Raw genomic sequence first — 13984 nt, forward strand, 5'->3', positions numbered from 1 at the left:
AAATGATTACCTGATGAGAACACTTTCTGATGGCTGTGGTGCTGATTTTTGCTCATTTTTCCCATGGCTCAAGTAACTGTTCAAATTAAAATACAGAACAAAATCAAGAAAATGACTCTTATGTCTACTCCTAGCGAGGTGAGTGGGACTGTCTCCCTGTTATTTAGCCTTTCACTTTAAAAGCATCAGCATCCTCACGGGGAAAGTTTCAAAACTTCAGATGCCAATTTTCCTTCCACTTTTTGTGACTCCGGTGAAAGGGTATTATTTATCAAACTAAGTATATATTATAATCATCTCAAAATGGTAAAGATCAAAGACTACCTTGCATCAGACAGAATTACAGTACCATAACATTTTATCTTGTTACAGCCGATATCAATCATGACATGACAGCAAGCTACAGAGAATGTTTTTCCGGGCAGCACCACTGACACACTGCATCATCCGAAATAGAGCAACCAACCAGCATGTGCTTTGGGTGCGAAAGTGAAAAACCAGTGGCATAAAGGAGTGCTTTCAGTATCCGTGCCAATACGTGTGGTCATTTGGCAGTGAAACATGGGCACGCAACTTGAATTCTGCCTGCAATTGTTGCATCGTCGCAAAAAGGGCTGAAATCCTGTGAAAGCAAAGTGAGCCTGATTCTTGGTGACAGCGATGACATTTTCCACAGCTGCCCCTGAGTGCAGTAGGGTCTCCTACACGATGCTGCTGCCCTGGGGTGTGCTCCATCCCCCGTGCCCAGGAGGATCCAGAAGCTCACCAGTGAGAGCACAGCATGGCACTGCACAGCACAGCTGGACACAGGAGGGCAGCCCAGTGCCAGCCCCTCAGCTTGCAGATGTGGGTTTGTTTAATGGAAAGCTTGGATCAAGAGTCTTTTCAGCATGGCCAAGAACTGAAGAGGGAAGGAGTGAATTTTCTCCCAGCCATCCTGGGGCTTTATTAGCCTTAGCTTCACAGCTCCAGCACTTATGGTGCTGCACACACCATGTCCCAGACTTATGTCTGGGAACATCTGGTGGAGAATAGAAAGGAAAGGGGAGATCTGTTCTCATACCCACCCCTTCCACTGTGGATGAATCCCCCTCCCCCCACCTGGATCCAGCCCGCTTATTCCTCTTTGCCATATGCACAGGTAGCACCGCTTTGTGCTGAAAATGCCCTTGAGCTGCCAGCCTGGGGGAGACTCTGGGGCTGCAGCAGGACTCTTCCCACAGGCAAGACATGGCCAGGCCCAGCACACCAAGGTCACCACCTGCCCAGCCCTGGGACTCTGAGCGAGGCCAGGCGATGGGGTGGGGCAGCATCAAGCAGGCTTGGATCTGGTGACTGGAGCACCTCAATCTCTGTCTTTGGGTCGTATTAACATCAACATTTAATAACTTTGCTTCTACCCTTCTACAGTTTTTTCCCGGAGACTTCCGACACTTAAAGCACAGTGAGGAGCAGAGAAAGAAGCAAAGCAAATGCCACCAGGAAAGTATAATGGCTCAACAAATTTAAACAACTTTGGTTTTCTGGATTCTCTTGCTATTTGAGTACAAAACTGCATTGTTTTACACAAATAGCCCATCTTCAAATTTTCAGTCTCCTTTCCTTCTGCTCAGAGCCACACAATGCACTTCCCAGCCAGCTACTAAAATGTTTCTGAAAACTTGCAGAATTATTTGAAAAAGGGCATTCCTATTCCTTATGCATAAAACATGCATGCATATTCATATAAAACATTTAGAAAAATTTGTACCAGTTATAATTAGCATGTTTTGTGCATCTATTTTCTTTGCTATTAAATAACAAATTTGTGGTAACCATAGCAACTGGAACATCACATGGTACTGGTGCTATTTTGGGGATAACATAAGTACCTTTCTTAAAGAAGCATTCACACCTCTAAGCTATGAATTTTAATAATTTTCATGATAAAATATCTGTTGGGTTGATTGTATTCATCCCTCACTACAATGCTGATTTAATGCAGAATATACTACCTTGTTTTGCATTGCCTGTGACCACTTAGAAGCACTAATGGGTCCTCTAGCTCTGCAAAAAGGCAACAGACTTTTAAGAAAAGGAGAAGCTACGCCACATATTAAAGGAATTCACATTGAGAAGAAAAGTACAACAAAATGAAGGATTTCTGTTATTGTTTCTGGGAACAGAGCAACCATAGGACTGTAGCTCTTTATGCTTATACAGAGGAAAGCAGAGAACAAGAGATGCTTTCATCCTGGGCAGATACCCTGCTGCAATAAGTGGAGGTGTTGCAAGAGCTCAGCTGGAATCTGGGAGAGGTTCCGGGGGACACCATGAGCTGAACCCCAAAGGTAGCTCCCTCCACTACAGCCATGTGTGGAACACCAGCTGTGTGCAACCTCTCAGAACCTCACACCAAAGGAGATAGAGAGCAAGAGACTGAAACCAACAGCAGCCTTTAGAAGAGTTTAGGTGGGAATAAGATCAGCAGCCACGTGCTGGCTCCCGCTAGGGCTCTGAGATGAAACACATGTACAGCTTGCTGGAGCCCTACTTTACAGATAGGAGCAAGTCACCTCAATAACCCCCGCCAATGTCATGATAAATTGAGGAAAAAAAATGGGAGAATATAGAAGAAAATTCCTTCAGTGTTTGGAACTGGTAGCTCTTTTAATCATGAATATAAAAGTAGGATAAACCACGCAGGCACCTGTGAGAAATGAATGCCATTGAAACCATCCACCCACAATGACACAATTAACTCTTAGCACGTGAGCATCTATTTGGATGAAGACACCCTAAGATACCAGGATAGTGCTATCCACCATCAGGGCAAGGGAATTGAGGATCATAGAATCAACCATGAATCATCCAATCATCTTCCACTCTGGGTGGCTCCTACACAGGTATCTTGGGTTAACACTCACAGTAATGAGGCTAGCAGGCTCTGAGTTGCTCTGGTCAGCTGTACTTGGCAAGATGGGATCTGGAGCAGGGGAGTTTTACCAGGACAGGAAAGTAAAATGTGTGTGCTGATGAGAGGAGCTTTGGGTCTGAGTTGAAAGGAGAACACAGCAAGTATGTGTGAGAGACAGGGGCATGTAAGTCTGTGTAGGATGCCATAGAGTAGTTCTATGCGTCTGTTTTCTATGCTAAATAGTTCCAATGGGGTCTCTGCTTTGGGTGTGCACATCCTGTAGTGCTGCCCTGCTGGGTGCACGGCTGCAGCAAGAGATGAGCTGCTGTGGTCTAGGGCTTGTGCCTCCGTGCTGTGGGAGCTGGTCTTCATTGGCCAGCTGCAGGCACTGCGTGTTCCTGGGGCAGGTACAGGAGTAAAAGTTAATGAGAAATTATTTTGTAATCTCACTTAGACCAAACCTTGCAGATCTGAGCCATGCTGGGAATTAGCCTGGGTAAAGACTCAATAAGTAATCTGCTTTCCTACCACTTCCCCCAGTTCAGCAATAGCACTCACAGCTTCTCTGTGGAAGTCCATTTTTACACACTGCTAATTAGTTTTAAGCACAATGTGATAGGACATGCAAGAATGGCATGATACTGCATTGAGGGAGGTTCAGAGTGGAGGTCTGCGTTATTAGGAAGATGTCTGTATTGTGATGGCATCCAGGAACAGGCTTCCTGTTGAGGTGGTTGATGCCCCTAAGCCTGTCAGTGCTCAGGAAGCACTTGGATGATGCCCTCAGTAACATGCTGTAACTTTTGGTTAGCCCCAAAGCGGTTGGGCAAAAAAAGGACTGGCAAGGCAGTGCTGGGCTGCCCACGTGCTGCCAGCAGCCTGGGTGGGAGCAGAAGAGCCCTGGCAGGCAGCGAGGGGCAGAGGCATGCTGTGCTTCCCACAGCTGTGCAGTCAGATGGGAACCTCTCCGCCTCTGTTGTGTTTGGGTGGGAGAAGAAGAGAGGAACAAGATTTGGGAGATGCTGGTAAGTGATAAAATACAAAACAATCCTTTTTCTTATGTTGTAAATGAATCACTTTCTGCCATTCCCTTTGTTAAAGCTCTTAATCCAGCCTGTAAATAGAGACTTTCCCTTCGGAGTGCATGTTTAGATATAAGACTTAGAGCTAATCTGAAGTAATGGGATCAGAAAATAGAAGATATATATCAAAGAGAATGCAGTATACACTCACACTAGCGAGCGTGCTCCTGCAGCCCTCCCACCCGCAGCACTGGGGCTGCCTGCCTTTGGGCACAGAGCATTTCTGTGGCATTCGTGACCAACTTTGTACCTTCCTTGTTATGCTACCCAGAATCCTGTACTTGAAACCGTCAAAAAGATGATAGATTCTCAACACAGGCAGTTCCCTTCTGTAAGCACAGCCAGGGCAAGGCATTGTTCTTCGTGGCTCTGGAAGCACTCCAACTCATATTCAATTTCCACAGGAAGAAATCCTGAAGCTTCACATACTTGTGCTGATTCCAAAGAGCTCTGTGACCCGGGCAGTGGATTCTGAAATCCTGAATTGTTTTCTGCTTGCTAGAAATTCTCACTGCCTGAATGGGAGTCTCTATCAAGTAAGAAATTAAAGGAGAACTGGAATTTCTATTGTGGTTCATAAGGATTAACATAAAAATATACTGAGAATATAAATAGAAAACAAATGCATATATTTTTACTTTAGATCCATAAATAACTGAGCCACTTTCACCGCACTTGGTAATTAAAACATTCTGATGCCATTTGATTGTATTTTCCAGAGCAGCTTTTCATCAGATTATCTTTTTCAATGGGTGTCACTACTGACCTGAGATATTTTGAAAGATATTAGAAGCAATACAAAGAGATAAACCTCAAACCAGCACCACTGAGGTCATTTGGGAAAGGCACTCAGACCAGCAAACTCTGAAAGCAAAGCTTTCACTTCTTGCACTAATCTGTGTAAACTATGTGGAGAGTCACACACCAATAATTAGACCCAAGGAAAAAATACTTCAGATTTCTTGGCTGATGCCCAGATGCATTTTGCATAGCAGTAGAGGTAGTGATTGATCTCTGTGGCCACTGCTGATCTTGACAAGCCTCTATCCCCTTCAGGAGCTCTGTGCCAGCAGCAGGCAGGGACATGGCAGCACCAACACAACTTCCTGATGGGCAGCAAAGGTCTCAGGGCAGGCAGGGGCAGGTCCACAGGTCCAAGCCTGCATTGCCAGCAATTGCAACTGTCTGAATGACACAAACAAGGGACATGCAGCCATGTCTGACTCCTAAAAGTAGCCCTTAGCACTGCTGTGCAATCTTCTCAGCAGTCTGGGTGAATCTTTCTATGCTGATGCTAAATTCTGTTTTCCTCCCAAAGTAAGCCTGGTATCTATCAAAGCCAGAAACCACATTGCGAACATTTAAAATGGTTGTCAGTATTAATGTGTTTGCTTCTGAACAGCAGAGAATTGTGAAAAGTTTGCTTTGAATTCATTCCTATCTTACCTCTTTAGATACCAGTAAAGGTAACATTTCAATGTGACCACACAAGTAAGTACAACTCACTCTATTTTGTTCTCTGCATTACACACTTGAACATCTCCAACTTCAAGCATCAAGACATAATATTTAAAACATGTGGAATAAGCACTTCCTTTGACTTCAGCATCAGTATGAGCATTACTGGAAGGTATGCCCTTCACAGCCCATTTCAACGTGATACTGAAAGGTTTTCATTCCAGTTGCATTAAATCTCAACTAAGTTGCCTAATAACTTGTAATATTGGGAACTGCTTGGCACCACTTCTGTTACCAAAGCTCAGAAAAGAAGCTGTGGTGAGAGGTCAGCCCTGGCCAGGAGCCTGCAGCACAACCTCTTCTCTTCCAGTGTGTGTCTCCAGGCTCTCAGGGCAGTATACTGACCCAAGGCTCTGCAGCTGCCTCACTATTTGTGAAACTGCCCTGGGGGAAGTCTGTGCTGGTCCTTTCAGTATAAGGGAGGTGTTGTGATTGTTGTTCTGCAACAGCAGCAGTGCCTCCAGAAGGATCTTTGGAGCTCCCTGTGAGAGAGAGAGGTGGGATGCACAACAAGAGATGCATGTGAGATGGATAGACAGAGGGTTAGTATTCCTCCACAGATTATTTATTTTTATCTAGAAGGAAATCCTTTATGATTTACTGGTTTTCTTTAGACTAAATTATTCTATAGTCCCTCCTCTCGCCCTCCCCCCCACACACACACCCCCCAAAAAAAGGAAAAAGAAACCACCACTGAACACCTGTTTAAAGAGGAGGCAATGAAGAACTGTTTCTGTTTTATCGAAAGTATTTGTTGGTACAGAGCAGATAACTGTGTAACTGCATAATAAGGTGGAGAGAGGATGCTATTAAAGGATCAAATACATATACTAATTAGAAAGGACGTGTACATCCACATATAGAGAACCTGGCAGTGAGAAAATGACAGAGATCCAGCACTACAGTGAATTATAAATGTCAAATTACAAGGATGCATGTAAAAAAAGCTTGTAACTGTTAGGAACTAGATTCTGTATTCATGTGAAAGCTGTTGCCTTTATCATCTTCTTAAATCCCTCTAAGGTGTTCTGTCATTCACTGTCAAATTTTCTACATAAGATAATAAGATGTATGTCATGCAAGTGTCCAAAACTGATTTTCTGCCACTGCCAGGACACACCAATATATATATATTTATTTATTTTTAAGCAACAAGAATATTAAGCAGGAGTCTGCTTAACTATTTTCAGTCAATTACAGAAGGATTTTTCCCCTCATATGTGATAAAATCTTGCACATGATGCCCAAAATGTAAGTTAAAAAGGAGCTAGCAACGTGTGTTCACATTTGGCTGTGGACTCAATAGGCTGTCAGAGAGCCATAGGATGCACAATAAAAATGGATGCTAACTAAATTTTGATGTGCAGGAGCATGTGTTTAATTTGCAAGATGTTTTGTTTAATTAAAAGGTAAATACCATTTATAATTCTTCTCACAGACTGTTTGAGAGCAGCAACAACACCTACAGAGCTCTCGAGATGACTGAAGAACTTCTTTGATGCGTTTGATCCATGGGGTAGGTACATTTCAATAAGAACATTTCACTCTTTGTTAAATGAGGCTTTGGCTTTTACATGAGCTTGGTTATTGCCTCCAAAAACTGATAGACACCAATTGCAAGATGCAAGTATGCAAACTGTTCTGTCATGGAAGTGTGCTGAAAAACAGCCACAAGCAGCCCTGGTCAGTGTGTCCAGCAGCAGGCAGATCACGCTCCCCTTGTTGGCTTGGCTTCAACCAACAAGAAGGGTTGGGAATAGGCACAGGCTGTGACACCCTACTCCCCAGCACACTGGAGCTGGATCCTGCCCTGCTCTCAGGCTCTGGTTGTATCAGCCTCCAGAGAACCTGTGTCTGGTGCTCCCGGGCTGTTGTTCATATTGGTTTGGTCTCAGCTGAGCTATTTCTAACAACGAAGAACATATTGGAGAGAGTTACAATTTGCTGTAATCATATTTTTCCAGTTTTTCTCTGTGATAATTACTCCCATAAATATCGTTGCTTCACCTCAGCTCAGCAGAGTGCTCTCTGTCTCTGTGCTCAGTCCCAGCCTCCCAGGCCCTGACAGTGGTGGAAGGACGATGGCAGTGTTTGTTATTGCTGTGACCATCCAAGCTGAGGGTCTGTCCATTTCTGGCCCAGTTTCTGTGCTGTATTAGTTGATCAAAAATTGCTATCTGAAATGAAAACTGGCAAAGAAAATGTGTCAAATTGTGCAAATGTTTAAATAACGTATAATAATAATACAGCTTTGACTTTGTCGTCAGCCAGGCAAAGACTTGAGAATCAGGAGTCAGGGTACAGCTTTGCAGTTAATGTGTCTGACTTTACTGCTGGCCACTGGCTGCAGCTTAATTAAAAAAATCTATAAGAGCAATGGCTATTTTTAACCATCAGCGTAAGAGCTTGGATGAATTTGCACTTCAGGGTGGCGGGCACAGGGAGAAGGAGGCACCTGGTCTGCCAGCACTCAGGTCAGGCAGGTGTGCTGGGGAGAAGAGGAGAGGACAGGTGTGTTACTGTCCCTCTTCTAAAATTATGGAAATGCAGCAGAAGGTTTAGGGGCTTGCCAAAGTTACTTCTGTTGCCCAAACCCAGGCAGACCTGGGTTTAAACCCAAATCTCCAGATTTCTGGTGTCCCTCGTGACTCCAAGGCCATCCTTCCTCTCCAGAAGATGATCTACAGATATATAAATGTGCATTGATGTAAAGCCAAGTTACAAACCACAGGCCTTTCAGAACTCATGTCCCTGACAGATTGCGGGAGAGCTTGAAGTCAGGAGAATTGTGGTTTGTCTGACCTTATGCTAATCCTTCCCCCTGCTTGTGTCTTGGTCAAGCTGCAAAAGGATGGAATATAATGAACCCCTTTGAAACCCATATTTTCTGGGTGTTGGGCACGACCCAGTTTTCATAAGTTGCTAGGATGTTGGGATAATCAGGGAAATGAAGATTCTATCTTATGAGACAAGACTAAAAAGCTTGATTTGAACAAAGGAAATGATGAGAAGGGATATTAGTACACTGTGAGGGGAGTAAATATCAGAACTAATTAAGTTCAAGGACAAAATTGGCATCTGAACAAATGGATATAAACGGGTCCCTTAATAAATGTAGGCTGGAAATCTTAAGAAGCTGAATTATGAGATTCTGAAACAGCCTTCCAAGGGGAATAGTGGGACCAGGACAGCAAGTGCTTTTTAAATGGATCCCGGTCGTTCTGTGAAGTGAGCATCATGCTCGGGAAACCAGGGTTAGCATCTTGGGCCATTGTTTCTAAGTAACATCCAGAACTTCACCACGATGGGACACCTTGGTGATGTTCTGGGAAAGAGAAGTAGCCAGACACAATGTGTATCAAATTATGCCACATACGTTCTGTTTTTTAGGTTGCTCCGTTGAGAGAACCCCTTCAGCTCCCCGATTCTCCCTCTACCCTAGCACGCGAGACCCGCAGCATCTCCAGGTAACCCTTACCTGCTCCCACGTGACACTGTTAGGCTAAAGACAAAGCAGCTCGAGGCTGGAGCTGAGTGCTCGCGGTGCAGCCAGGCACCTGCGCCGCTTCCCTTTCCCGCTGCTGGCGATCCGCCTGCCTCCCACCGCCGGGCCGGGCGGGGCCGGAGGAGCGCTGCGGCCCCGTTCGGCCGGACCCGTCCCGACCCGGTGTGGCGGCTCACGGCCAGCAGGGGGCTCCGCCGCTCCGCTCCGCGCCGTGCGGACGGGCTGCGGCCGCGGGGACCCGGCTCGGCCCTGCTCCCGGAGCGTGGCCGGCGCCGCCCGACGGCCCCCGCCCCGAGGCGAGCGTTCTGCCGCAAATCCTCTCGGTCGGGCCGATAGCACACTGAGCACTTGCACCCCGCCGCGGCCTCTGGCCGCGCCGGGAGGGGTGAGGCAGCCCGTGACCCCGGGGCGATGCGGGCAGGGCGAGGCGGCGGCGGAGAGACAAAAGGCCGCCGGCTGTCGGGCTCTGCGGCAGCGTGAGGCCGCCCTATCCCCGGGCAGACTGCGGTAGGGTCGGGATCTCCCCGCGGCGACCCGAGAGGCAGCCCGTCGGGTTCAGAGCCACAGTGGCGGCCCTGGGTGCCCAGGGCTGAGGGGCGCGGGCGGAGCGGCCGCTGTGCCGGCTGTAGGGGCTGCAAAGCCCGTGTGAGCGGTGTTACCCTGGGTAGCAAGTGGAGTGGGGGGAAGAAAGGGAGTCGTTAAACATCTCTGTTCACTTACTGGAGGAAGAAGAGGAAGCTGTGATTTTATTTATTTTTTTTTTTTTTTGGGGGGGGAAGGGGGGGTCTGAAGCTCCTGAATTCTAAGCAACAATAATTAGATCGTTTAAATGTTGTGTTCATTTGTTGTTTTGTTTTATTTTGTTGTTGTTTTTGCTACAGTAGAGCAATTTGTGCATTACCATGTAAGGGATGGTGAACCGTTCTGAGTAGTAGCATTACTGAAAGTTGCCACTGTCCTCTTTGGGCAAGTGGGGGTCTGCTGCGGAGTGCCCCTTCAAGCCATGGCCCCCGGGTACCCCAGAGCTGGAGGGACAAACTCTTGAGCTGCATCTGGTGGGAAAGTTGCCTGAATGGAGGTGGTAGGGCGGGGTCCCACGTGCTGGCACCAGCTCGGCCATGGTTGTTGCTTGGATCTTGCCTTGTTCCTAAAGGTGGACGTGGGAAATTGCAGGCCTTGACTGGGAAGCTTCCCATAGTCAAAAGGGGAGAAAGAGAGCAAGAAAACAAGGTATCTTCGGAGTGGCACCTTGCCTCTTCTGTCTTCATCTCTCCCAGCTGGGGTTGGAACAGGGGCTGCAGGGCAGCTGAACAGCAGCGCCCCGTACCACCCCGTGCCCTCGTTGGAGAAACACATCCAAGCCTCGCGGGGAGGAATCGATCCCAAGAGAAATTGGACCTGTTCCGGGCAGGGAGCCTAGGGCACGGGGCCCGGCAGCCCCTTTCTGCCGCACGAAGCTCGGCGAGGACTTGACCTGCAGAGGGCAATAGTTGGACGCGAATGCTGACAAAAGGCAGCGAAGCTCCAGGCTCGGCCCCGTGGCCGGGACCCAAGAACGCTGTGTAGGTAGGCAGCGGCGCTTAATTAATGTATATTGAAACAAAAGAACGGGTAAATTGTTTGATTTGTCTTTAGGCTACGTTTTCAAGGCTAATCTAATTCATAACCGTTAGATTTATTCTAAAGACATTAACACAAACTTCCAGGAGAGGCACGCGGTTAGCTCCAGAATAACCCTAAACACTAATCGTTTACTGCCACATTTACATGAGCCGTTTGGATTTGTATCAATGCCGTTATCGCTCTCCACTAATCAGCTGGGCGAGGTGGCAACGGACGGGAGCTTCCCCGACTTGCGGTGCTCGGCAGGACGCGGCCGAGCGGGACGCAGCAGCCCGGCGCCTCGTGCGTGCCCATTGTCTGCGCCGCGGGGCCGGGCCGCCGCCGTTCAGCACCGGGCGGGCGGACAGCGCCCGGCGCGGGGCTGGGGGCGGGGGCTGGGGCTGGGGGCGTCCCCCGGCAGCGCGTCCCCCCTCGGTAGGGGAGCTATTAGGGAGGGGAAAGGCGCACCCCGACGGGCGTACTTTGTCTCCCCGTCTGCCTGTGCAGACACGACAGCCGTAGACGTCTGCGGCTCGTGTGCATATACTGCTTTAATAATTACATATACATCTCTATAACCTCATTATTCAGGAAAGACTAGAAAACGCGAGCAAATCGGAGTGTTGACAGCAGGGGTGATTGCAGGTCTGGATGCACACTCCGTCTCTTCTCAACTCGCCGCCCCCTTCTCCCCCCCCCCCCAATCATATTTATCTGAGATTATGTCAAATTTCAGTGATCGGAAATGTCTTGCCCAAAAGCAATTCCCGCTGGAAAAAGTCAAAAGGGTTCCTGGCATTAAAAAGACCTTGCGTCATTCCTGATGAAATTAGCAGCGCCGCATGTTTAGGGACTGCTATGGATGCACTTTGGTCACAGAGAGGAGGCAGGGATTTGGGGTTTAAGCCCCCATCTGGGCAGGAGCCGTCTGCTTTCACTGGCTGTGAACCCCAGGACCAGCACTTGAAAGCGTCTCAGACCCGCAGTCCATTTTTTACTTTTCTTTAAGTGCATGCGATGGGAATTGCTAACCTCGGCTAAGGAAATTTCATTTCCCCCATCCTGCTAAACGGTTCTGGTCGACATATGTTTGTTATCAGAGAGAAGTGCTATGAACACAGAGCCATTTTCTTAGCAGCTCTTTGACTCTGCGTTACCATAGTCCCACACGGCATTGGTCCTTTCCCGTTGGGAAGTCATGAATAAGAGACTATGAAGCTTGCACGTCAGATCTTCCTCAATTAATCCACCATTAGCATGTTTGGGATCCTCTACTGGATGGTTAACAGCAGCTTTGGTAACTGTACGCTGTCCATACCCAATTATGCTCTGCTAAAAATGAACTCTGCAGAACAACCTTCCTGAGCTGTCAGTGTCTCCCGTTTTCCTATTTTAACGCTTGTGTGTAGTGGCAGGCGACAGATGGTGTAGATCAGATCGATTTGATTGCATTAGGCGATTTTTTTTCCCTCCTCTCCCCCCCGACTCCTTTTCTGGAAGCCCACATTCAGCCGAGAGGCGACCGCCGGGGACACGGGAAGCGAGAGCAGCCGCCGAGGTGCGAAAGCAGCGAGCCGCGGCCGTGGAGGCGCCGGGTCCTGCCCGGGTGGATTCGTGCTAATCCGGCGCCGGGAGGGAGCAGCTTCTGCCGCCCGGAGCCCGTCCCCAGCGCACGTCAGATGACTCCCTGGTTTTACACACGGTTGGAGTTCTGCTCGAAACCTGGATTTAAAGGGTAAGCGCTTCACTAGAGGTGGATTTCTGGTGGTTACTCGGGTAGGTGGCGAATAGAGCAAGCTCCCGGCGATTTTGAAAAGAGCTGCCTTTAAGACAGGATTAATGTTTTCTTCCTTCCTTTATTCTTTCATTTTTTCTTTCTTTCTTTCTTTCTTTTTTTTTTCTTTTTTTTTTTTTTTTCACGCTCCCCCCTACCCCACCCCTTACCATCGCCACCTCCCCCACCCCCCCCGAAAAAAAAAAAATAATCAGGACCATTTCTTGCATGGGGAGACATCGCGGCTCTCTGTTGACGGATGGGATCGATATTCCCCCCTCTGAAATTCGCTTTGCGTGGCAAACCCGAGCTCCACTTCTGGCAGCTTAATTGTTTAATTCCCCGCATCCGCTCCCCTCCCTCCAGTCCCCCGCTCCCCGGGCACGGCACGGGCGGTGGCGATGCCCCCGGGGCCCTTCTCTCGGGCTCCGGGCTGTGGCGGCGGGGAACGGGGCGGCCGCGCCGATAAACATGGCTATCGGGAGCCGCCGAACAAAGGTATTTAACGCGCGGCGCGCCGCCACGGGCACTGCCCGCATGCGGCGGGGCGAGGTGGGCAGCGCGCCGGGGCGCCCCTCCGCGTGCTGAGCGTGCCCGGAGCGGGCGTGTCCGCCTGTCCGCGTGTCCGCCTGTCCGTGCGCCGGCGAGGGCTGGGCGGCGGCGGAGCCCGGCGGTGCGAGGAGCTGTCCGGACGGCGGGTGCTGAAGGCCCGCGGGCGGTGGGTGCGGCGCTGGGCAGGGGAGCGGGGAAGTTTCGGTGCCGTGTTCGCTGGGGGATGTTTACAGGAGAGGGAAGGGCGGCGTAGGATGGACGGAGCTAGGGTAAGGCTGGAGCCGCGCGGGGCTTCTTTTCAGCGAGGACCGCGTTCTTTTTTTTTTTTTTTTTCCTTTAAAAAAAAAAAAAAACGTAAAGTTTGGATTTCTGCCTAATTCTTGATGCATATGTGGAGCGCCTCCAGATTTCGGAGAATACAAGCCTAGGTGGATCACTGTAGAGCGTTTTTGCCACGACTCGGTGTATTTTACTTTTTCAAACGGCTTTTGTTCAAGTTAAAGAAAACCCGCCGAATCGGTTCTTTTAGTTCTACCGCTAGGAATGGGGCCACAGCCTTCAGTTGCACAGCGGGGAAAATTGCAGTGTTTGTTATTTACTTTCTAGGTGCCATTTCAAACGTAACTTCAAAGCCTGCTGTGTTAGAGAAATATAGGAAAGTGCGCCTAAAATGAGATTAAAATAGAGGAGAGGGAGCTGGATTTTTTCTTATTGTTTATTTAAGGCATTTTGGCTATCAAGGTATTCTTGTTTCTCTTTGTTTTTCTCCTTTCTTTCAAATTTACGCAAACAAATGCTGTCCTCTCGTAGCTTTTCGGTGCTATAGGGACTATAGTGGTATTATGGCAAGGAAGCTAAGAGCTCGTGTTGAGGAAGGAACGTGGAGTACAAGGCAGCACCGGCTGGCAGTTCTATTCGGAACCCAGAGAACAGCCGGGCGGTCTCGGGGAGCTGTGCGATGAGGGCTGTGGCGCCGCGCGGTGCCTGGGGGGCGCGGGTCCCCCCGTTAGCGCGGCTCTGAGCGCGCACCGCCAGCTCCCGTCCCCCTCCCGTCA

The 13984-nt window shown here is 48.8% G+C and overlaps 2 long non-coding RNA genes across 7 annotated transcripts in view; both read left to right on the plus strand.

Annotated features, from left to right (window-relative positions):
* Positions 1-525, plus strand: part of LOC116243551 (uncharacterized) — a 32543-nt gene extending 32018 nt beyond the window's left edge. For both annotated transcript variants that reach the window (XR_004169998.2, XR_004169999.2), the window contains one exon: positions 373-525. This is a non-coding gene — a long non-coding RNA (uncharacterized LOC116243551). The remainder of the gene's footprint in view (positions 1-372) is intronic.
* An 11429-nt stretch (positions 526-11954) lies between these two features.
* The window catches only part of LOC149916838 (uncharacterized), a 39771-nt gene continuing 37741 nt past the window's right edge, over positions 11955-13984 (plus strand). The window contains exon 1 of one of the 5 annotated variants that reach the window (XR_016469216.1): positions 11955-12338. This is a non-coding gene — a long non-coding RNA (uncharacterized LOC149916838). The other 4 variants (XR_016469219.1, XR_016469221.1, XR_016469218.1 and 1 more) reach the window with 4 other exon arrangements.

This window comes from Phasianus colchicus, chromosome 9 (assembly GCF_987193195.1).
Source record: "Phasianus colchicus chromosome 9, bPhaCol1.hap1.1, whole genome shotgun sequence".
Taxonomy (NCBI): Eukaryota; Metazoa; Chordata; class Aves; order Galliformes; family Phasianidae; genus Phasianus; species Phasianus colchicus.